This window comes from Labrus mixtus, chromosome 11 (genome assembly GCF_963584025.1).
Source record: "Labrus mixtus chromosome 11, fLabMix1.1, whole genome shotgun sequence".
In the NCBI taxonomy this organism is placed as follows: Eukaryota; Metazoa; Chordata; class Actinopteri; order Labriformes; family Labridae; genus Labrus; species Labrus mixtus.
In genome coordinates, this window is record NC_083622.1 from 9,638,986 (window position 1) to 9,664,725 (window position 25,740).

At 41.6% G+C, this 25,740-nt stretch overlaps 1 long non-coding RNA gene across 1 annotated transcript; it reads left to right on the plus strand.

Moving 5' to 3' along the window:
* Window positions 1-5,455: 5,455 nt before the first annotated feature.
* Window positions 5,456-22,899, plus strand: LOC132983241 (uncharacterized). Its single transcript, XR_009674820.1, has 3 exons — window positions 5,456-5,535; window positions 15,135-15,248; window positions 22,811-22,899. It is a non-coding gene; the product is annotated as an uncharacterized LOC132983241 (long non-coding RNA).
* Window positions 22,900-25,740: the final 2,841 nt, after the last annotated feature.

Here is a 25,740-nt window from a genome sequence, read left to right on the forward strand (position 1 = left end):
TTACAACAGTAATGGATTTAGGATGTGCTTTTGTTGTGTTATTTCCATAATTAATAATACGCAGGCAGCACATTATGTATGCTTTGTATTCGGAGAGATGAGAGGGCTTGAGTTATAACAGATAAAATACTGCCTGCTGAACTTTAAAACCACACCAGATTAATTATACATAAAACTTAAACCCTTTGGAATGAAAAATAAGAAAAGAGTTCCCCTAATGCCTCTCTGCTTTGATACGCTGAGGAGAAAAAGAATGAAGGAGAGAGGAAGCAAATGAACACAGCGTGCAATGACAGGAATCCAGGAATAAAGGGAAGCTGGGCCGGTTGATACACTACAATCATGTTTCCTCTTCAGACACTTCAAACTGTAGATATGTCGTTAAAGAACGGCTTCATGTGAGAGGGCATACTCAGTGATTCCCAATCGAACATCATGCCGGATGCTGTTGAATAACTTCAAATGCTCATTTATACGATTAAATTCAACCTGATGTTAACGAGAGTAAAATAAAAATTCAGCTGAGGTCTGAGGCACCTTATTTAAAAAAAAAAAAAAAAAGAGGGAAATTAGGATGTTTGTAAGGATACTTAACTGGATAACAGTCAGAGGCACTGCTTGTCAATAGGCAAGGCAGGTAACTGCTTAGGGCCCCAGACCAGTAGGGGCCCCAAATCAGTGGCTTAAATGTGCAAATTCTGCAATGAGAGTAGGAACCCTCCCTAAGGGGGCCCCATCTGACAGCACTCTTTCTTGTTGCCCTGCTGAACGTTGGTTGGAGGGCCCCCAATAGACCAACAGGATCTAGAATTGCCTCTGATAACACTGTTTTTTCCTTGGGCCCAAAAGTGGGTCGCAAAGCAGTTTTCAGTGGGTCACTAACTTGGACAAAACAAAAGTGTCAAAAAGACTGTGAAGCTCTTTTTAAACATGTTTGTTTTATTCATTTTATTTGCTCTGTCACTTTTTTTTTTACCGACTTAGGTCCAAACTGCACTAATTTTATTATTGAAACATGGAGTTGGTGTTGGGTCCTGATGCTGGACCAGTTGAGAACTACAGCTCTAGAGACAACTCCCCAAGTCAGGAGCAGGGCCTACTAAATGAGTTTGTAACTTAACACACATAGTAGGATCTGGCTAAAAAAAGATTTGATCCTAGACTGCGTTAAAAATCTTAAATAAAACAACTAGACTCAGAGAAAACTTGTTGTAGTTTCTTAAGCAATTTTGACCACTTGGTGCAAAAACTTTAGTTGCTAAGAAGATTAAAGGAGCAGCATGTAACTCTGACACCTAGTGTTTAAAATGGGTACTGCACTCCAAATTCTAAACATTTTACAGAGCTGTCTCCCCCCGCCCCCTCCTCTCTAGAGTCCATGCTCCCACAGGTTGCCATGTGGTGGACACTGAAGCTTCAGTGTTTAGCCAGCTCTGCATCGGTCTGTAAACCTTTCTGCGTTCTAACCGCTCTCCATTTTTCAAAAGCATCTCCAACATTGATCCTAGTTTGAGCACGTTTCTGCTCGTGGAGCTTATTAGAAACATGCAGAGGCTTTTTAGGTCGGGTACAATCACTTCTATCTGAACCAGTTCTCTTGCCCGCTTACATCGCTGCAACACCTGTTGGTTTGACCTGATAACTGGTCTCATATCTGGCAAACCGAGGGGCGTCCAAAACGGCCGTGTGGGAGTCGCCTTAAAACAGTCTACCTTCTCTGGCCCAAACAAATCCAGAGCATTCAGGACCAGAATCTAAAGTCAGAAGGAGGACAAACTGGCTGCTGCATTGTTGTCAGAGAAGCCAGCACTTCAACATAGCATGTTTCCTTAATGTCTGATCATATAGTGATGTCACTTTATCACTCACTACACATCTCACTGAAAGGTCCTTTAGATACATTATAACAGATAACAAATTATAATTTCAATCCCAAAGCGAACCAGTGTATCCATCATACGTGAGGGCACAACAGCAACTGGCTGATGTCCAGTTTTTAGTGGACGTAATATCAGACTGATTAATCAATATCAGGCTTTGTGTCTGTTGTTTCTGAGCTTTTAATTTGTGCACAGGAGATGGATTCTAATTATTTGAATATTGAGTCTTGAGTTTTCTTATAGTGAGTGTACTGTGGATTGTTTCTGAACACCTTCACATGGCTCCTCGTCCTCAGAGTGCTTTACACGACCTTATGTGACCGGGTTTCACACGTCCTTGCGTCTCTGCTGGACGCTGACATGCAGATGTCTCCAAGACGCAGCAGGACCTGGTGGAACAAGTCCAGCAGTCTGCTACATGAGCAGGGACATGAGCAGGGACATGAAGTGGGACGGCGTTTGGCTCCACACAGTAGAATTAATGATTTGAAGACACATAGTTGGTGAATAATTGATTCCAGCCCCGAGGATGGTTAGGAGCTGAGTAAAAGACTAATAAATCATTTGTGGTGCTGCCAGTTGTCACTTTCAATTATTTCTGGGTTTGTGATAAACTGCTGCACCTGCCAGCTGCCGGTCCCACCGTTCCTCGGAGCATAAAGCGACGACTTTACCAAAAACTTTGCTCCCTGCATGGCCTGATACCAACAGCTGACCTTTAAGAGGCATGATGTGAATACAGGAGGACAAGGGGGAAAATAAAGACACAAAATCTGGTATCTTTTCCAGGACAGATGAGCATAATGATTTGCATAGTTACCCAAATTCATATATATAATTCGTCCTTTTGCTTCATAACTGTTACCTTGAATAGCCACACATGTAAATGCCAAATACGGTAACCTTTCTGTTAGATTTTTATTTTAAAGGTGAGTTATCATCGCAGATCAAAACGCCTTTGGATACATTTTGATCGGCCTACAAGCGGTTGGAGAAAACATAGGGATGTATCAGCTATTGGGCTAGTATAAATATAAATACAAGCACACTTGTAAGGTCTAACATGTCATTTTAGACATGACATTTCAGGGTTTTCAGGCATGCACAAAACTTCTGAAAATGTCCCTAAATGCTTCTTTAGTTAAACATTGTATCATCTTTAAGATTCTGCTCCTCACCGTTAAGGCCATCCATAACCTCACTCCTCTGGACTTCTGCACATTGACATGCCAACCTGCACTCTCAGGTCTTCTTCTTCCATTCAACTCACTGCACCACCCGACCCGCCCACCTGACCACCTCTGGAACGCCCTCCCACCGGACATATTCAGTCTGATCATTAATTATCCATCCTGTCTCAACAATCCTCTTCACACTGACTTCACTGTTCATTTGTCTTTTAACCACACAGTATTTAAATTCCGCTGCAAGGTGGCTCTCAATCAAAACTGTAACGTCGATGCTGGCGAATCATGGGAGTTCTTTCTGCTCCCATGCTCCGACTAGACCGTTTAGTTAAGACGAATGTGCGAAACCGACCTGAGGAAGAGAATATAGTTACAGACGAGCTAATGTATAGGAGTATGATTTACATGACGTTTTTCATCACAGCAGCAAATACAGCAACAGTACGACAGCTTTCAGTAGCAGCTCCAACTGCCTAATGCAGCGGACGTAACATCTGGTGTTTCCACGGCAACGATAAACATTTCCTGTCTGTCATGGCAACGTCAAGAAACATCCCGTTACAACTAATAAATTATGGATTTCTCTGGCTTTGATAACTGTTGGAAATATTTTAAGTAATGTGAGTACCCAACAAAAAAAACAAGTTCATTAAATTTTTAATAAATTATATTTTAATGTAAACATTTTTACATAATTTGTACCTTTAAATGTTAATTTTATCAATGTATTGTTAGTGAGTGTTGAAAGCACCTTTGAATTAAATGTATTATCATCATTACTATTATTATTAGAAAGTAGAGAGAACAAACATGTGTAACAGTTTTGAACATTCCCGTGTCAGGATGTCGTCTTCCTTTTCTCTGTCAGTCTGTTTCGATTGATCGCCCCACCAACAGACAGATGGAGGCAGGTTGATTGATTGAGCTGTTTTAAGAGCCCGCTGTAATGAAACTGTGATAATCCTTTAAATAAATAAATAAATAACATGGAGTCTGTCACCTCCTGGCACATCTGACAAGTATAAATCTAACTGATTAACACTGTTGTACATCCACATTGGTTTCCTGTTTATTTCAGTGTAACAGATTGCATATTGTAACGTTCTGAGAACGTGTCTCTAGGTGTAAAAGATGTCTTTTTAATTCAGCGCCGCTGCAACACATTCACCATTGTTAACATATGTGCGACTTGTCAAAAACGCTCGTGCTTTGTCACATGTTGAAACGAGCCTAATGCACAATGTACTACAAGGAAGACCTTGTCAAGTGAATAATTACAGAGTTACGGATCACAGGCTCCTGCAGGCCTCCTCCCGGGAGCGCCGCTCGTCGAAGGTAAACTAGGTGTGCTGCACGGTTCATGCTGACTGAATTGGAAAGTTTAAAAAAACAAATGCAGTGTTTTCATTATGAAAGTGATTTGATCAATGCTGGGCTCTATTAGTCATTCCACACGGGGATGGTTCTGTTCAGTCTGAGAACAATCGCTGATTTGTTTCAGGGCTGTTTTCTCCCCCTGAGCTGCTCCCGAGCACTTTCATTCACAATCAGTTTCTTTGTATTTAGAGAAATACCGTTTGAAATATCGTCCAACTTTATATAATACGCTCTCTCTTTGTGGTAGACACAATTTATATTGTTTTATATTTAAATGCATATGCACTCAGTGGCTCCTTTTAATAGGAGCTATACCTGTCATGATTTGCTTTTATCCCTGTTTAATCTCTGGTACAAGTTTCCAGTGTTTCCTGTTTTATTTTGTCAGAGGATTGAGTCAGAAACCGGGGAGAGAGAGAGAGTGGAACGACATGCGGGAAAGGAGCCACAGGTCGGACCCAAACCCGGGCCGCCCACCTGGAGGACCAGCCTCCGCCGCCCCTCCTATTTTAGCCTTTAGTGTTTCCTGTTTTATTTTGTCGTTTCTTATCCTCATGCTTTTTTATCTCCTGTGTTTATTGTTACTGTTACATCCTCGAGTTCTCTGTGTGTCTTTAGTGTTTCCTGTTTTATTTTGAAGATCTGGTCCCCAGTGTTTCTTGTCTTGTCTTACTTCCTCCCTTTGTCTGGTTTCCCTCCAGTTTTGATCGCCCTGATTGTCTTCACCTGTGTCGTCAGTCTCACCTGTGTCTATTTAGTTCTAGTGTACCTTCCCTCTTGTTGTCCGGTCATTCAGAATCAGAAATACTTTATTAATCCCTGGGGAAAGTTTGGTATCATCTACTTACCTGTTGTCATACTGTTCATCTACCTACCTGCGTCCTGAGCAGTTTCCTCATGTTTATGGATTTTTTTCAGTCCGGACATTCAAGTTCGTTATGCCTGGGAGCTTCCCCAAACGGATGTCAGCTGATTGTGAGTTTATTAGGATTAAAAGGATTAAAAGTCTAAGTGATGCCATGAGACTTTGAGAATGGCAACTCTGAGGACACCTATGTCTTGGCAAAGGGAGCTGCTTTTTACATCTGCAGGTAATGAACTGACAGGTACTATTTTTTTTTTAAATACTTAGTTCCTGCCTAAATGTTAAGGAGTGTTTTTTCTCTTAAAATAGTGAAAAAAAGAGTGGGGAATGACATGCTGGAAAGGAGCTACATTCATGGGCAGCCTGCTTTGAGGACCAAGGCCTCCGTACATAAGCCGAGCGAACTAACCACTGGTACACCTGGCGGCCCACAAGCAACAATTTCTGTCCAACTTTATTAAGCATGTGCCTAATAAATAACAGTAATGCTGACTCTGTTTAAGATTGACAGTGTTAGAGTTTTTTACCAGCTCTAATTTTGCTCACATGTGGAACAATGAGAGTGCAAACAGCCTCATTGAAACACGATCCTGCTCTGTGTCACATTTGCACTGCAGCGGAAACGCTCGATTTCTGCATTTCCTGTGACGCTCCCGTTGAGTAATTGCTATTTTGGTAGCACGCAGGAATGATAACATTGCATTTGACAGCTGATAGAGAGCAGGGAAGCGTTAAGTAGACAGTGGTGGAGTGTGGTCCATCTGTGAGCGGAGCAGAGACACGGAGGCAGAGTGTGAGGCGGGCCCCTCGGGGCCTGCAGGAGCTCAAACTGCATTAGAGAGGAGGTGTCCCTGCCTTTAGCGCAGCTTTCACGCCTCACTCCTCTTCCAACGCAAATCAGAGGCAACACAAGTTATCCATTTGAGATACCGAGTCGATATGGAGATGAAGTCATGGAAAAGGATCGGCAGGGGACCAACAGCCTGTTTATGTGTCTCCCACATTAGTGCAAAGCAGACGCTCGCTGCAGGTGGCATGAAATATTCAGAGGTTAACTTCGTTTTGCTAACTGACCAGAGCAAAGATGTCACGTGTGTCCTCAGGTCGGACCAGGTCTCTGACTTATTGATTATCTGTTTTGTTGTTTTCTTTGCTGGGATCTGATTTAAACCTCCCTCTGATGCTCCTTTCTCACTGTATTGACTGTGACTCCTCATGTCTTTATATAAGGACGGGTTTTTATAAATTCAAAGGTGACATATTCTCCTCCTCTTCAACGAGTGTAAATAAGTCTCAGAGCTCCTCAAAACATGTCTGTGAAGTTTCTTCTTCTAAATCCACTCTGATCCTGTATTTGATCATGTCTATAAACCCCTCTATTTCAGCCCTGCTCAGAACAGGCTGTTTCTGTGTCTGTACCTTTAAATATAAATTAGCTGTGTCTGACCACGCCCCTCTCTGGAAGGGCTTGGGTGTACTCGGGCTTTCTCGCTCCATGTCCTATTGTTTACAGTGAGAAGGCAGACTCAGAGGGCAGAACAAACACCTAGCTGTGGGAGTGTCACCCACCTGGGGGAGGGGTTACTGCCCTTTGTGATGTCATGAAGGGAAAATCTCCAAACAATCTCCACATTTTCTGAAAAGTGGAGCAGGTAAAAGACGGAGAGGATGGACTTTTCTCATCATTTGGGGGGTTTGTAGCCGGACTAGAGACACATGTTAGTGTTAGAGGAACTTGGTGAAGTGGATTTTACATGATATGGGAACTTTAAATGATTCTTCCTTTAAGGAAGCGAAATACTGTGTTAAATAAGGTGGCCTTTTTTGACCCAACAAACAGACAGACTGACGGATATTTAAAGTTCCTTATTTGACCTCACCCAACAGGGAAGTCACAATGACACAACCACACCCTAAAGTGCACACCTACATTAGAGGTTAGATTTTCTGTCCAGGCCCAGAACGACTCAGCCCGCGACCCGAAGCCGGGTCGGGTTTATTTCCAGCTGTGTTCTCACATCAGCTGGAAGCATAATAAGGGGCATAATAAGGGGCTGACAGGTGAAACTCCGGATGAAGTTTGTTTTCACACATGTAGCTCCCCCCGGATTCTTCAGGAGTTTTGTGCAAGTGTGAAAACACCGAAGCTCAGAAGCCTGTCTCTATTATAAAAAGAATAAACATGTTGAAAGTCATTAGTAACAAATACAGTAATTAGTGCTATGACATAATTAAAGAGGCTGCAGGACACTTTCTATACATCTGAGTGGACTAACATCCCCTGAAATCAAAGTTGAGCTAAACCACTCAGGAGAAAATATATTTTATCTCTGATCTGCTTTATCAGAAGGTGAATAAAGCTCGACAGGCCGTCAAAGTTTTAATATAGATTTCACATACTGTTATTTCCGGTAATAGTTAATTCAATATCCACAGAAGTTACAGGCTCGTGATGGGATTCAAAGTGTTCTCTGCTGGCAGAAGTTCAGCAGCACTGCTAGCTGCCAGAGCGGCCGGGCCACGTGACAGAGCTGATGGGTTTGGAGTGAGTGGCAGCTGAGGAGGGAGGGGTGGTGAGGGCTTTGAGTAGAGGAAGTTAAACTGGGAGTAGGGGGCTGGGAGGAGTTGGTGGGCAGTGGCTTGGGATCTGCGAGGAACAACAGCGTTGCTCCTGTGCGTCTGCTCCCTGACACTTTCCTAATCTGATAACGGATGAGGACAGGTTGCCTTCGCTGTACCTGGCAAGTACCTTCCCCAACCTGCACAGGCGGATTTGGGCGGATAAGGCCAGGCTTGGCAAATGCCGGCATCCTCTGGAGAACAGTTAAAGGGTGATTAATCATTGTTTAGGCTCCGAATGCGCAGGAAGAATGGGAAAGCGGCATTCCACACCTCTGAAGCAATTAATCCCTGTGATCTCCACCAGGTTTGTCTTGTAGATAAGTCAGGGTACAAAACTGTTCCTAATTTATCAACCCACTCATGCCATCCAGCATAAAACACACAATTTATTTCCAATCATTTATAGTCACATTTTAAAAAGAGTGACTTTGCCACATCCAAGAGTGCCTTATATTAGCTTCATATAAACTAAGTACCCCCAGATTACAATGGGAATCTTGTTTTATTGTGCACATCTGGTGGAGTCACAATACATTTTCACATTCGCTGTCTGAATTTTTGAGCGATAGTGGCATAAATCATTTTGCTAATCAGAAACATAAGTGACATGAAGGCATCTCCCCTCTTGGAACAAAGGAACAACATATGGCTCTAAAAGCACTCAGGTCTTTTATTTCCAAGGTATATAACCTGTGCGTAAACCAATATTATTGGACTGATTTGCATTTTTCTTTCATTCCGGGCTCTTTTTCAGAACTCATATCTTTGCAGATGACTTCAATAATGGATAAGAAAAAGCATTTCTCCCTCATTATATATTTGATTCTCAACTTGAGTGCAGTTAAGCAAAACATAAGACTCGGCTCAATGGTTTGTTGCAAGGTGAATTATGGCGGCGTACTTTGTGATTCAAAGAGAACATAGACCGGAGCATGCATGACAGATTTATGTAAATAAGCGAGCCAACGCAGCAACAACAAACAAACAAAAAAAAAAAGTACAGTTCCTGCCTCTAATAAACTGCATTAACAGATGAAGCACAAACGACACTGATACGACAAGATGAATTCCTTTATTACGAGTGGGTTCTCTCCGGATCTCTCTGCATTGCTTCCAAATCATATTTGCCTCCTAAAACGAGAGGGGGGGAGACACACATTCTTGCCAATAATAGTAAAATGGCTCCTGTTTTAATTGCATCATTACGTACCCAATATCAGCAGCCTGCCTGCCAATATCAATATTGCCATAACATGGGTGGAATATAGATGACCCAGGGTATGCGTGGGTCTTCCATGAGTGCCTCCATGCCAGATTCATCCCATTGCCCGCTGTGCAGGGAACGGGAATGTAGGCCGGATAGCAGCTCGTCTTTCTAATGTCCCCCCGTATTCCCTTAATTGCTGACGGATCTTGTTTGGATTTTGATGGCGGCTTGGAATCTGTGGTTGCTACACATAGGAATTGATAGGCCTTGAGGGAAACATCATGTTACCACGCTATGTGTGTGCGCACGTGTCTGTGTGTCTACATCTGTCGGTCTGTACGTGAAAAGATCAGCCCTATTGTAGCATCAGGAGGCGGAGGGCTTTGCATAATGCATTCATACATTAGGATGATGTAACTAATATAAATGGGGGTCAGCGGGGTCAAGTAAGCTGCACGGGGATATACACAGAACAGCTGGTTAACTGATGCTGAGGTTCTTCTGAACATGTACAGACTGTGACTCCTCGGAGCGAGCGAGCACTTCTATAGAGCGCAGAAAGGTGGGAAATAAAGGCTGTTTTGCATTTCTTCATCCTGCAAAGCTGCACATATGGCACAGCAGCAAACTTAACAATTAGTAACTGCTTTGATGAAGGAAAATTACATCTTGTAGGTCCCACTTCGAATGCACTTCACATATCCATATTAATGCATTCAGAACCGAAGAGTGAGAGATAATTTTCCTGTTTAAATATTTCATTCTAGCTTAAAACTTAGCCCGTAATTAGAGCTCCCCAACGGTAGGAGCATCCAGTTTGTCCGTTTTAATTAGATTGTTGTTTAACTATTAATTATGTATCTTTGTGTCATATAGTTTTGATGCTAACAGATGGTGCAGCAGTCCGTTTGGGTGATTTATTTACCTGCGCTTTGTTTGTATGATCCATACACGCTCAGATGATGCCTGATGGTAGAATACATTTACAAGTTATACTTAAATATATGTATGGAACTTTCTCAATGCAGGGGTGCAGCAAGGGCCCCTCGCAGAAATGACCCTGTGAATATTCCCTCCCTGGATATGATTTAAACCAGCGTATGCACATTCGATCAGTACTGTTAGCGCTAGCTTCCTGGCTAACATTAGCTCCCTCTGCCTGACTCCATTCAGCCTCTGGAGCCGACTGAAATAAGTTTGTTAACAAGTTCTTGATGGGGTCAAATGCCTGAGCCAGCTCCGTCCTTTTCTTCTTCTTTTTCTTCTGGCATGCTGACTCTGTGCAGGTCCTGGAATGGCCACAGGCTACTGATGGCAACATAACTGGCATACCAGTTGAGTTCACAGGGTCCACTTTTGTTAGTAACTTTACAAACAAAGGGTCATATTATTTTAAGAGGACGGGGTTTACTTTTTGAAACGGGCGACAATCAATAAAATGTGTGTTTTTGGTGGCCCTCTCCATGTGACTGGGCCCCAAAAAGCTCTCCCCTTTATCCCCCCTTATGGGCGGACCTGGGTGCATCTAATAGTTATTTTTTTTATTATGCGTTAATCTGTTGATGTTCATAATTTGCTTGATAAATACGTTCCTCCTTTTGCCAATGATTTTCCAGGTATGCCTCATTAACCATCTCAACTATATTCAATTACTAATGATTTCAAACGAAGACAACAAGCAAAATCTCAACACCTGAAAATGGCTCAGAGGAGTGAAAGGTTCAGATTTCTGCTAAACAGATCAGAACTGATCCAGGTTGAAATTCAGCTGTGTCTTCAGCTACATAGGAGTATTTTAACATACATAATACATTAACTTCACAGTGCTTTAAAGCAGTGTGGTGTTCATTTGGGTTGTGCACTGCTTGTACCACTGCACAGTGTGATGCAGCGAAGGATTACATAAACTAAATGAGCGCTGATTCTAAGACTGCAAAGCAAAGTGAAATATTGCAAACCAATATATGATGCTTAATAAACACTCAGAACTGCTTGCATTTATTACTATTCTGATGCCCTCAATGTCCCTGCGTGGGATCAGTTAAGTTCCCTGTATCTTATCCCACAGTTGAAGAGTTGTTAAGAATTCTTTAGCTGTAAATAAGCCCAAAAAGTTGTAATTTTCCCTCTTATACGCAAACACCTGGAAGAAATATGAAGATTGAATTTCCATTACATTTTTCAGTAACGTTTTGTTTTGCCTGCATTTGTCGAAAGTAGTATTTTATTTACTGGCCTGAGGAAGGAGTTCACAGTATAGTGCACAGGAATATAGTGTGGCCAGCTGTGGCTCAGTTGGTAGAGTTGGCCATCTTTTAACCAGAAGGTCGGGGGTTCGATCCCCAGCTCCTACAGCCACGTGTCAGATATGTCCAGAGAAACTTTATCGCTATAACAACCCTATATAAAATAAAGGTTTTTTTTTTTTTTTTTTCCAAACAAACTGTACGGGGCTTTTTAAAATGTGTTGAATGTATTTTGTCGGACATAAAACGTTTGTGAAGATATTTTTTAACCAAAGTACATTTCGTAGCATTGCATCCTCATTCTGTATCGGTTAAGAAAATGCAGGGGATACCTTTGTCTGATTTTTTTGTGCTTGATACACATTTAAAAAATCTTTAGTATCTGATTTTTAGAGGCGATTTTTAAGTCACTTTTCAAAAAACTACATACAGATTGACACATCATTGAAACGTGTTGTGTTTTTGGTGTTACCTTTAGAGTCCAATAAAACTTCATTGTTTCATGGAAATGATGTCAATGTCAAATGAACTACATTTTTGCAGCTTTTGTTTCTGTGTTTTGGTCGTGGTAACAACCCTCTGAACATTTGAAGCCAGGCAGAGCAGTGAGTTAATTTATGTGTTTCAGCATGGCTGACCTGATCGAGTGAGAGTCAAACTCACAAACCTGGCGGTGTCCTGGTGAAGCTCCACCAGAACCAGCTCACAAACTTCACGCACCGCCGAACTTTTGACCTTTTTAACAGTCTGTCAACAACTACATGACACCCCTGTTTTTTACCCAGAAGTTGAGTCATGCTCACGTTTGTGTCTGGGTGTTCAGTTCGTGCCGGTTTGACTCTGGGCTGTACGTTTGGCTGACTGTTATTTGTTTTGTCTCCTGACGATGGGGGCCTGTGATTGATGGACGGGGTCCAGGACATCTCCGATCGACAGCTGTTGATAGCTCTGAAATCGAGAGCAGCAGTCGGAGCGTAACAATGAGCTCATTGCGCTCTTGGCTTGGTCGCCAGCCCAGCAAAACCACAACACTGGGGGGACTTCATGAATTTCAACTGGGGCCACAAATGTGAGTGAACATGGAAATTGTGCTGGGGTGAAGGGAACGGACTAAACCAGGAATAAAACCTGGATTATTACAATAGGCGAATTAAAAAAAAAGAAGACAAAGGAAAAGGAAGAAAGAAAACTAATGATATTTAAGAGGAAGCTGCCTTTTCCTCAATAACAAGTGTTAAAGATTTTCCTTAAGTCATGTCCAATCTGCAGACACCAAGGCTGTAATTAGGGGGTGGTACTTTCAGAGAAAATCACAACTTGAAATTTACAGTACACTGATGTGTTGTGTGCATGGCTTTCAATTTTTACATTGATAATTTCCCGGTAAATACTCTGATTCACAAAACGATTGAGTGGCTTTTGCACCCGCTAAACCTGTGCAAATAAGATTCTAATTCTGAAATCTAACACAAAGGGTTACATGCAACCCTAACTGCCCTACGGAGCAGACTGTTTGTGTATATTTTAAATGAGCTATCGTGTAGTCAGTCGTGGGAAATTTGCCCCTTCCTATTCAAATCGGCCTCATTGCATAAAGGGTCTAATCTGCCAACACCGGGCCTAACAGGCACACACAGAGTTAAAAAATAACCAACACAGCCCTAGTACTGACATAGGCGTAACAGGAGGGGGACAGCCAGATGGAACAGTACTGCGTGTGTCGATTTAACTTAAAAGTAGACATTAATTTACTAAATGACTCATAGGAAACATGTTTACTGAGGTTATACATGGAGGAAGAAGTTTTCTCATTTTTATCCAGATTCACACGGTCAGACTTATTTGTGAGCTCCCTCTGCTGACTGGATGAAGTATAGGTCATAAGCCCCGCCTCCTCCCCATCATGCTGATATATGTCCAGGTGTTCCCTTAAGCCCTGTAACGTCATGTCTGACAGCTCCGTTGAATAATCTGGCTCTTTGCAGCGTTGTTTTCTAGTTTAGCAAAGTAGAGGAGAAACGGGGGAGAGGAAACTTAACATTCACCAACACGGCTGGTGTGTTGGTGTTTAAGTTTTCTCACGGGTCTTTCATCTTCCCCTAACCAAAAGTGTCTACTTCAAACCAACGCAAAAATCTGCTTTCGACTGTACTGACCTGTTTGGATCTCTACTGTTCTATCTGTAGGTTTAGTGTGAGCTCTGTTTACATCAATCCACTGGCCAGATCCCTTCTGTGCATGTCTTGGCTCCAAATGACGTCACCGACGCAATATGTCAGTAACTTGGCTTCACTTTTGTACAACAGAAGTAGCTGGAGACTCGTTGTCCATATTTATAGATCGTCTATGGCTGGTAATAAGAAAGAGTGACACTTCACACTGGCTTTTACTTTTCAGACATCTTCCACTTCTTATCTTCAGTCTGCATTTTTTTTTTTTTACGACACAGGTGACTGTTATGGCTGCTGTGGGAGCGCCTGTTAGCAATAATATGCAAGGAAGGAAGGAAGGAACGTTATTAAAGGAATCCTTCAAACTGAGACCATTTTCAGTCACTTCTTGAATTAATAAAGTTTTCATGCATACAAAGCTGTGTTGATTTGCTTATGAATTGATATTGTGACTTTCTTTATTTTGTTGTATTTTCTCCCGTGTAACTGATGAAAGAGGAAAAAAAGAGACGGAGCCCTGCAGCAGCTGAGGTGATCCGCTGCGAGGCAGAGAGTCTGGTGTAGGTTAATGATGGAGGTTAAGGAGTCTATGTAAGAACTAAGCATGGCTCCATATTGTGTTTGGCCCTTAACGCCACCCATACTTTCGCTGTAATTGGACGGCATCATGCTGTAATAAGCTGTGGTTGCGCAGGTTTGATGCCCGAGCCCCTCTGAGGTTACCAAAGCACCGGCGCCACATCTGAGCTCAAATTAGCATTCTGGGCAAGCAGAAGTCCCCGAGCTTAATTAAGGTAAATTCAACATTGTAGTTCATCACTGGGTTTTATATAATCTTAAAAACTAGTTTCGCTTGTTTGGCAGCTGTTTATTTCTTATATTAAAAAAGGAAACATTACACTGCAGATGATTTGGCATCACAGGATTTTGAATTTGAGCCCTCTATTATGGGAAATCTGGGTTTGCGCAATGATTAAATGCTTAATAAAAAATTCATTGTTGTTGCCAACATCTGTATTGTACAGGCTAACGGCTCACTGGAGTGTGCGAGACTTGTAAAGTTTCCAACGCGCCGTCGAGAACCCTGGAAAGTTCACCTAAGAGTTTGCCTCCCTCATTACCGAGCTACTTCTGTGCGTGCGATTAGACTGAGAACATCTTTAATTGCTTTAAAATCTGAATGCATGATAAGAATGGATTAATTTGATTTTTCTGTTCCTACAAGTAGCAGATGGTTTATGTCTTCAGAATGCTCATGTTGTAAAATGAGATCCCCAGCTTGTCTCTGATTGGTCACTGTTAATGAAGCATGCTGGGCTGATTATTGATTTAGAAAATGAGGACGACACGAGCTTTGTGTGTTGTTTGCTGTAATAAATTAAAGACACGCTTTTGTTTTATCACTGACAGACACCTACCTTGAAAAACAGAGAAATATTTGATTTTCCATTCAGGTGGTCTCCGGCCCGTCAAAGTAATTTTATTGCTTATTTTAAAACAGGCACTTTTATTGTTGCCGCTAACAAGCAGATGGTCGACTTGACTTATTTGTGTTTTGTGTTTCTGAATGACCGATCAGATGCATGATGGGAAATGCAATGAGCTGCTTGTCAGGGAAGAGACAATTCACGGGAGAGGGCCCACGGAAGCTGTATACATTCCCAATTTACTCCCAGCTCTGCCGTTTTTTAAGGTTAGTAATTTTTTTTTTGCATTATTATTGGCTGTTGCGAGAGCAGCTGTTCCCCAGCCTCTCTCTCTCTGAATTACCATCCTCACACTGACAGACAGGCAGCTGATGGGGAAACTCGCTGCGTGCATGAGGAGATCCAATTCAGCGATGAAACTAATGTGCTGCATCAGGGACAAAAGGGGGGGGGGGGTTGGGTTATGCAGGGAGGGGGGGGTCCCGGAGGAAGAGAAGGAGGTCCAGGTTCAAACACAGTCTGGGATCAGGTCTGGGTGAGCCTGCCTGGTTGGTGGTGAGGTTGTCTCTGTTTGGATGTGTTTTTCATCCAGTCAGATTTATTTATTTATTAATATGGATTATTTATTCATTTATTTATTCTGTTCCCCAGAAACAGCCTTCTTGTTTTGGCTGCAGACTCTCAAACTGGCAGCCCTCCACTCCCTGAATATTGAAACCCTGAAAGACCACAGACACAGTTTGGATATTCAAGGGGCAAGAAGTGGGATGGACACAATAATAGAAACATGTCAGTATTATAAAACAATACACTGTTACAATAACACACAACCAACGCTATGTAGCCACAAGACAAAAACCCAGAAATGAATCAAATCCTCCACAAAGGCTGGAAATACCACTATTTCTTATAATAATAATAACTTTATTTATACAGCACCTTGAAAAAACACAGGTTTACAAAGTGCTTCGACAAAAAGCAAAGGCAAAAACAAGAACAAAGCAAACTAAACCAAACACAGAAGAACATAAACAACAGCAAGAATATAACAAATGCAGAAATAATCCAAGACAATCCAACAGAAAATAACTACTTATGCAGTTGATTAAATCACATGGCTTTTGTAATGGATTGTTTTAAGATGTGATCCTGCAACTGTGTCCAACTTTAGTGGCATAAAAGTTGCGGGGCGGCTGTGGCTCAGTTGGTTAGAGTCGGCCGTCTCTAAACCAGAGGGTCGAGGGTTCGATCCCCAGCTCCATGGGGAGCAGCAACATGCCTGATGTGTCCTTGGAAAAGACACCTAACCCCAAGTTGCTCCCGCTGCTTTGTCGGTGGGGTGTGAATGTGTATGAATCGGATTAGTTAATTCTGATGGTCACTTTACACAGCAGCCTCTACCATCAGTGTGTGAATGTATAGGTGTGACCTGCAGTGTAAAAAAGTTCTTTGAGTAGTCAGAAGACCATACAAGCTATTTACCATTTACGGCTAGGCTATCAGGTATCCCAAGGTCATGACACACAATAGTAGAGTTTTAGGTACCAAAGTCGGTGAATGGAATCTGTGTGAAAAATAATGATGTGACCACCACTTACTAACAGGAACACATCGGGGGTCTTATTAATAAAAAAAAACACAAACTTACTTTAAAACAACCTCGCAGTAAAGGATAGCATGATGTGCTAGTCTTTGAATTTCATTAACCATGACATATTTGTAATGCAAAGATTAGCAATTATTACTGAACATTTGGCTTTTCCTTTAGTGCCATTTTGTACTTTGGACTAAGGATTACAAGTTAAGGTAAAAAAGAAAAGATTAACACAATGAAAAAGTGAAACAATACACAATTGACACCTGACAAATCTATGCACTCTAAAGTATTAAGTAAAGTATTAAAAATCAGTTTTCAGTGGCTCCTTTTGCGTGTAAACGTGGCCTTAAATCCCGTCATAACAAGTTTCACAAATCAAGTAAAACATGTCATTGTAACACTTTAATTATGCATTGCATTATTAACACTATACTATTATTCATTAGGGCCATGCAGTAATAAAGACAAGGCCGTCATGGACTGTTAGAAACAAGTCTTCATTTCTTGTGACTTCAATAAATGGTTATGACACGACATCTTTGTTCTTAAATAAGTTGAATATCTGTGCACTGACATAAATCCCGTGCTGCTGATCGGGCCCTGCTGGAGGAGCTGAAGAGGTCATTTCATAGCAAAGTGGAGCTGAGGACAGTTTGAGTGTTTGCATTATTCAAAAAGGAGCAGCAGTGGATCCCAATCTGAATCCCCCACTGTGCTCCATTTCTGCAACATGCAGGCCTGCAGTGTGTCCGGCCCCTCGTCGTTTATTTGCTGCCGAGGTCTTCTGTTCATGTCGACTTCTATTGACATGCAGTGCAAACACTTCTAATTACCTTTAGCTCTGTGATATCAGCCCGCCTTGAATAACCTGCTGTGGCGTTTTACCACCTGTTACTAATCGCTCTGTGAATTCGTCACGGCAACAGCAATGATTCAAACCAACACCGGGCTCCCCCACAAGACCCTCCAGGAAACGCAGCAACCGGCAGCAGTGCGGCGTTCAGAGAGCCGAGGGAGCGACTTCATGGATTTTTTGCATCATTAACTATTTATGAGTTGCCACTTCATGTTATTTACACTGGACTGATGGTAATGCTGTTCAGAGCTCAAACGCCATGCAGGGGACCCGCTGGGATGGCGGGTTGGAGGGTGCGAGGGCGGGGGGAAGGTGGAGGCATGTGTGAATCTGTTAAATATTGTACGGAAACGCCACCTGCAGCTGCGAACACGGCGCGGGGTAAAAAGGGCGAGCTGGGTGCAACTCTGGGGGGACAAAGAAAAATGCAGCAGCCTGCAGAGCATGCAGACAGTGTGCTTTGTGTGCCAGGGCACATTGTTACTATATAATGTATAAGTCAGTGCCTCGCCACAAGCCACAAGGAATATTCAGTTGACCTGGTTTATCTTTAAACCACAGGAGCTGATGCATCACGGTTTTCAGTAAATGTGTCATAGCTGAAGGTAGGTTATACATCATCTGCTGCTGCAAAGACAGTTAAGAATCTATCTATCTATCTCTGATGATTAGTAACCATTTTTGGGTTTAAGTTGCACAATTTTTCTTCATCATCATTTGAAGTTATCTCCCTTTGCTTCCAATCTCATGCTAGGCTAAACTAACAGCCTGCTAGCACTAGCTCCATAATTAGCGTACAGGCAAAAGTGTGTCACCTATCTTTTCATGTATCGTTGACAAGATGGTGAACTACCAAAAAAAATGTTTTGCCCATGTGTTAGAAGATAAGAATTTATACTTTTTTAATCTTAAGATGTAGCACAAATAAAGAATAATTTAGCTGTTTTATCAGCAACCAGACACGATCAGAAATTGTGTTTTTTTTTGTTCTTTTTTGTTCTACTATTGTTGAGTTTTAAAAAAGAGTCAAACTGCCTTTTGGTTTCCTGTTCTCAGCTCTGTGTTCACACTGACAAGACAGTGCTTCTTTCTCCAACAGACAGGCACTCCGAAACTGAAGAAAGTACTTTGTTTAGTTTAAATTAGATTATCATCTCTGGGCTCCTTTACACAACAGAGAACAGTCCTAAAAACGGCTGCACTCGGTTTGGTACACTAAAGCCGTGTTGACATCTGCACTCCTGAAAATGTTTAGATAATTTCAGGAGGACTGCTCCGGAGATTCTCCTGACCTGGCTGTTCGCATATGGACCTCACAGCAGGAGACTATCCCTGTCAGACAGGAGGGGGGAAGCAGGGGGGTTTCCTGAGGTAAGACGTGATGTAAAATGAACGACAAGTGTGAAAGCCCTATAAGGGAGGGGTGGGGGAGGAGGGGTGCAGGTGCGCTGAGGGACAGTGGCGGTACGGCCAAAGAAAAACTTTGTTTTGGTCTAAGAGACTGCTGCTGAAGTGTGACATCTACCTGACATCTACTCTTTAGACGTTTCTGCTGTTTTGTATCCTATGACATCACTGATTGGCATGATCAAAAGTGCAACAGCTCTCTGTCTGTCTGTCTGTCTGTCTGTCTGTCTTAAATGAGCAGTTGGTTTATCTTAGCATCATCATATCGATGTTTACCTGCCTGAATATATTCACGTGCCTCTTTTACTGTCTCCTCTTCTCTTTCCAAACATCTCTCTCAAATTGAAAGGCAAATCAACAATATGTGCCGTTAACTAGAAAATGCATCAACATGGAAATGTGTCAAAATCAGTTTCGCAACATGGCATGCAAACTGTAAATGAAACACTTGGAATGTCCAATCAGACAAACAGCTGTCACACACTCTCCCTGTGCAGATGCTCGAAGAGAAACGACTGGACCTGTCACAAACAAATGTTGAGTTATTCTTCAGCATCTTCACAGAATAAGTCAAACAGAAGTGATGAACAAACGCAGAAAAACTAAGTTCTGGTTGCATATATGAGCAACGATGTCCTTGGAGTTGCCTCAGGACTATTGCTTTCGAACGCTGTGGGACTTATTGTTGCCAGGAAACATTTTATGATTTTTCATTTCGATGATAACTGCTGGGAGTGTTGCCCATCTACACTGTTTTAGTCTAAGTGCACCCTTAGGCCTTTCTATATGTTTGCCAGAAGGAATAACATCTTTGGTACTGTAGCATTTTTATTAAGTTCCTGCTTTTTGTTGTCTGATGTGTCTGGAGCTTTAATAGAACAGTTTCTGCTTATTCCTCCGCAAAATTAAAAGTGTTTTAAGGAAGAATGTGCAACATTTCACACATAAATAAATCAGAAATCAAATATATAATCTGAGTCATGACTGTCTACAATGAGTGAGAAGCTCGAGTCCTGCTGGCTGTGTTGTTGTTGAAGCCATGTTTACATGGCCTTGAGTATAAAGCTGTTTAAGTCAAGGACTAGAGAGAAGAACAAACTCCCTGCTTATTTGGATGTTACGTAAGTGTCTTTAGATCATTCAGTGTTAATTTATTTGCAATGTGAAGCTATGAGCTAACTAAAGTGTGCTAACATTAGCATGCTAACACAACAATGTAGGCCACAGGCAATTGCAGCTCGAGCATGGACCAATTACTGTATGTCCACCGCTTGCGCTTAATGGTGCTTAATCATGATGCGTTCTAATAGATAACGCCTTCATGGAACCACGAGGGGATGGTGGTTGGAGGTCTGCCGTTGGAGGAGAGACGACGCTTGAGAGTAGCGGACGTGTTGCAGTTTGTTTTGGTTCAATGCTGGTGCTCAAGGGTGACATCTACTGGATCAAAAAGTCGCACATTCTTCCTTTAGACTGTATAAAGAATGGACGCAGTCTCAGTGACATCATGCAATGGTTTCTAAAGAGGCGTTATGAAACCGAACGATGGAGGTCACCATGTTGGAAATGCTGACCCTAACTCACTTTTTTCAATACAGTTACCGATAAAGAGGTGGAGCTGAGGCGGGTCTTTGACCTCTTGGCAAACAGCTATGATGCAGCCACATGTCAGTCAAAACAGCCATGCACCTAATTCTGCAAATTTATATAACAACAAGTCTAAGGCTTGTACAAACCATACGGTGTGTACCAAAAAAAGTTAAAGATACTTAATTTGTTTTTTGGAACCAGGCTGTAAACGTGTTCATTTCAGTTGAAAAAATTGGCATTTTAATACGGACTGTAAAAGGGACAAAAGCGTTTGGCTTTTGGAACTTACAAGTTGCCAATTTTGAAAATAATTCATGCAATCTAGACAGTGCTCTTGGTTGTTGCGCTCTGTATCATTTGGTTTAAAATATACCTTTATTTTTTTTCCTGAACTTCAATACTATCAGTCATTAAAATAACTGTTGACAACCTTACTGAGACCATACTGAAGCAAGGGAACTCCAAACACAGAGATCTCTTCTTAAGCTGTTTGATTCATTGGTCATATCTACTTGTAGGGATTTTAGTAGCCCTTTGCACACCTTCTCACACAAATGAATTGTCAAGCTAAACTATTATGATGGCTCTGTTGGCGCTATCTGGCATACCAACCAGAATTTTTGGTGATAAAAAATACGTCACTTACTGTCTGACATTTGAGATTTTGATCTTTACAACCACACAGTAAATATAAATGCTTTTATAAATGGACCACAGGCCTATTTACCATTGTAGCAAAATATATTAACTTTACAGATGTTGATCTATTTTAAGATCTTTGTTGATTTTTCAGACAATTTCAGAAACGTTTTGGCACCAATTATGATAATTTAGGACTTCAGGCAATTATGTTTCTTCACATAATTTTGAAGGTTTAAGGTTCATTATTTTACTAATGTCTCTCTGAACAGACTTTGTTTACTTTCCAGGTGCAAAAAAAAAACAAAACTTAAAGATAAGAGACAATCTGAGCTGGTAAACATGGTGAAACATTCATACTTAGTTATTAAAGTACATTCTGTCTTGGCCTTTGTTTCCCCTTGCTACACTTAACCATACCTTCAAAATAAGCCCTTTTCAGACTTACATAACTAAGCTCAACCATCATAACTTCTGTGTACATTCATATCAATTCTTCAAAAATGTAATATTAGTGTCCCAGTCTGTGAATTCACATTGCATTTTGGCACTGTAGAAGCACGGCACATACACACACAGTCAGACAAGCACACACACACAAAGCGCTGTGCTCTGTCTGGCCTCTGTAATACCTCTGTTACTACCTCCAACGACGGTACAGAGTGGGAATCACTTCGTCCCTCCATTACACCTCCGCCTAATTCAGACAGGGGCAGAAATATCGCGGCTTGAAACATCAGTCTGAATAGGGCTACAAAAACTCTTCAGAATCAGAACAGAATATTTTGAATGATGCTCAAGCGCCGGAGTAAATCAGGATCTCCAGATTCATCAACAGCCAGCGTCTTTGAATTTATATTCTGCTTTTGCACAGGAATTACTTTCCTCTTTAAAAGACCAATTCTGTTTTCAACAGGCCGAGTTTAGCTTGTTCTGCTGGAGGTTAAGATTGCTCCGTGCATCAATGTGTTGCTTATAAAATACCCAGCATCCTCAATGATCAGCAGCGTCATGCTAGGTGTGAGTCATTTCCCATCAAATTTAGAGAGATAAATGTAGAACACGGTGTCACCTTTCCAAACATCCCAATGCTTGTATCCACTTGTACTCACCTGCATCCTCTTGATAATGATGCCTTCACTGCCTGTGAGGGCATTCATATTGGCTCATTAAACACCCTTTTTCTGTGAGTTATTTAGGCTCCTTTAGCTCAGTCTGGAGCCGTGATTATTGCCTTGGTGTTACTCATGGAGCTTCACAGCTTAGATGTGTTCCTGATCCCCTTATTTCTCCGCTGCTGTCATCAGACTAACAAAAAAAAAAAAAAAAGGCTGTAATTTGACCAGTGTGATTTGCACTGCAACAACAATCCACAGCCATTGTAGCAGAAAACCGACCGCTAATCCACGACCACCCAGAACTCCCTTTTCAACTCCCCCTGATAATGAGGCTAATTTTTATTAAGTAAGTGCACACATTGTTTGTGGCAATCGCTGAAGCTTCAAGGAGTCGTTGTGACAAGAGGAGCCCGAGAGCTTAAATTACCAACTCCCCGTCTCCGCTAGCACGGCTATAATTAGCCCGAAATTAACAAGAAATGTTTGTTTTAGTTAAATTATTCAAAACATTTATTGCACTTGTCAGCGCTTAGATCAACTTGTTGTTTTAAATGTTTGGTTTTATTTGTTCTGCTTCCTGGGAAAGCTATCTGACTGTGAATCTTTTATTGATGATTGCAGGGCTCGGTGGATCCTCTCGTCTTCTTTTAGGCTTCTGCACATTGTTGGCAAATGATGCAACGTATAAAAATACATTTATTAAGAGATAATTGCTTGATTTTTCTTTTCTTTTTGTGTCCATTGTGCAGCACTTTGGTCATCTGCTGCTGTTTTATAATGTATAAATAGGGTTGCCAACTAAGCCAAGGGACAAAGTATTTTGTTTGGAGCTCAGTGCCTCAGCGGTGTGACTGAAGTGAAGAAGCAAGGACTGTATAGGCTCTATTTGATGATTAAAACTGAAATATTATACAAGTTAATAACCTCTTTTCCACACAAAAGGGACCCCAAAGTCTACCATAGACCTCCTTATGAGAATAATTGTAGATATATTTAGGAATGATGAAACCTTAACCAAAAGCTTCACTTCCTGTCATTGTGTCACTTTAACATGACATTAGGCTGTTATAGTGGAAATAAGTGATTCACTTTGGACCCCTTGTAGCCCCCTTATTGACCTCTGCACAGGCGCTGCTTGTCATTAGGCAAGGCAGGCAACTGCTTGGGGCCCCAGACCAGTAAGGGACCCCTGAGGGCTGAAAAACTTTAAGCCAAAATGTGCAAATTTTGCAACGACAGTAGGAAACCTCCCTAAGGGGGCCCCACCTGACAGCACTCACTCTCGTTGCCCTGCTTCACATTGCATGCATTATCCCTGTGAAAGCCAAAGTTTGTCAATGAATGTTAACAAATAAAAATGAAGAGGAATTATTAGAAGAGAAAAAATAAACAGGAAAAAAGAGGAAGCGGAGAAATCGTCGGGACACTGGCGGACATGATGGTGAAGAACGCTGATTGGAGGGCCTCCCTAATTGATGTTTGCCCAAGGGCGCCACCAGAATCTAGAATGACCACTGGACCTCTGACAGACTCCACTTTTAGAACCACTCTGATAAACTTTAAAATAAATTATAAGATAAATGGAGCCTGACAATAAAAATAGCGACAAAACAAAAATCCAAAAGAGGAGCATGTAACGTCAATTTACAAGAGGGGTCCTGCTCGGGACACATCTATTTTGTTTGAAATAAGGGACAGGCTAACACGAGACTTCTCGGCTAATACAGGACAGTTGGTAACACTATCTATAAATAAACTTGACTAAGAGATGCTAAAATGATGCATAGAGGTGAAGGGAATGGGGGTGTTGATAAAGACAACAAATCTTTATGTCAAACAATCCCTAAAAGTGAATCTGCCAAAATACATTACTGCTAAAATACTAAAACATTTCTTTTTTCCAACAGCTGGAGTTATTGATATCTACAGATGGAAACTAAGATAAAGTAGGACATGACTTTGATGTCAAACCCCAGAATCAAACTCTGTAAAACAAACTGTAAACGCGACACGCTCAGACAGCACAATCAGCGCAGCGCTAACAAAACAAACACAAATAGAAGTTAAGGATTATTTCCATTAGACAAGTCGGGTTTGTCTTCAGGCTCTTTGTCGCTGTTTGTGAATAAAAAATGATTCATGGTGACTAATGCACAGAGTGTCAAACACAACGTATTGATTGCAGATGAATTAATTGAAGATGACATTGTGTCTTTGGCAAAGGGGGCACATTTATGGAAGTTCACCATTTTATTAACACAGTGACGACCCCGAGGCGATGAGGTAATCCGTTTCTTTTTGCACTCTAAATGCAGACTGTGTGTTAAATCCATTTTTTATTTTTTTTTAAACAAGGCGGGGGAGAAAAACAGCGCCCAGATTCTAATGCGGCGAGATTGACAGACAGATAAAGGGATACAGTAATACAATGACGGCATGACAATCTCTCCACACATTTTATGGTGACGAATAATCAAAAATCCTTTTATCGATGACACATCAAGGAGCATTTAGTTTATGCTTCGGTTAATCCCATTGACTATTTTGTGATTTCTCTCTCTCTTACTTGTTCCAATGTGCTATATTTGTCTCGTAAACGCTGGATGTTTTGGCTTGACAAATTGCTATACAGGCACAATCCTATTAAGGGATGCGGTGTTGTGTTCCCTGCCAGTGACATTCTGTTTGGGTGTTGCATTAGCGACGATGACTAGTCTACTGTTCTGTCATTAATGGATAATAAGACGCATTTTGTATTTTTAGACACTTCTTTCAGCATACCACTTGTTTTTTCATTAGAACAAAAAAAGTCTAGAGAGGGGATTATTAAGGGATAATGTGCCACAGGATTCCTTTTCATCAATCAATCAATTAATTAATCTTCATTTATCCGGCACTTTACTGGAACAAGGCGTCTAAGACGAGGCAAAGTCCTTTTCCAGAGGAGACAAATGAGCAGTGAAAACCGCGCAGTGGAATCAAAGACGACGAGGCAGAGAATGAAGGCTTTTCATAAACGAATTTGAAGGGTGTCGCGAGGATTGTTTTACAGGTCGGGATCAAATGTTTGACACAGTCTGTTTCAGATGATCAAAATAAAGGGCGCTGACGGCCTCGTGGTAAGCTGGAGACTTATGTACAGGGGTCGTAGTCCTCCAGAAAAGGGCAGCTTGGTTCAAGGTTCCCACATGTCATTCATCGCTCTCGCTTGATTTCCTACTCTATCCACTGTCCTAAAGACAAGCTCATAAGGGGGAAAGCTTTCTGGGGCCAAGTCGCATGGCGAGGGCCCGTGGAGGTTAGCAAAAACATGGCCGATCTAATTTTAAGCAACAATGACCTAATCTTGTTTTTTATCTAAACACTCACATTACCTCTTAAAGTAACAAAACAAAAATGTTATGAGTAATGTACCTGTTTCAAAGTGTAAACCCCCTCTTCTTAAAATGATATCAACCTTTTTTTTTTTTTTTTTTAAATGTTACTGATGTAAGCGGGACCAGAGGGAGCTAATGTTAGCCTAATGCTAACAGTACTGATCAGAATGTGCA